Source organism: Phalaenopsis equestris, unplaced genomic scaffold, assembly GCF_001263595.1.
Source record: "Phalaenopsis equestris unplaced genomic scaffold, ASM126359v1 Scaffold233555, whole genome shotgun sequence".
Lineage (NCBI taxonomy): Eukaryota > Viridiplantae > Streptophyta > Magnoliopsida > Asparagales > Orchidaceae > Phalaenopsis > Phalaenopsis equestris.
The window spans coordinates 8935-9327 of record NW_018251498.1 but is presented as its reverse complement, the minus strand read 5'-3'; positions in this window follow the sequence as shown (position 1 = coordinate 9327).

The window sequence follows — 393 nt, the reverse complement described above, 5'->3', positions numbered from 1 at the left end:
AATAAAAACTTGATTTTTTAGGTTATTTTTAATTATTTTTAATAATTAAAAATAATAAAAAAAATCATAAAATACTAAACTAATGGAAATGTTCCAAAATTATTTCCTAAACACTTAGGAATCATTGGAATATTTTTCCAAGGTTTAAAAATAAAGATATCTGTTTTTAAACCTTAAAAATGATTTTTAAGGCTTAAAAATAGAATTTTCACTAAAATAATTTTAAAAAATCAAATAAAAGTCAGAAAAATACAAAATAAATTTCTCTAGGTTTCCTGACCTTAGAGAGATTTTCTAAAAATATAAATCATATTTTTCAACAATAAAATATTTTATTTTTATTAAAATTCCCAAAACTTCAATTAATTTTAATAAATCATAGAAAATTCAGAA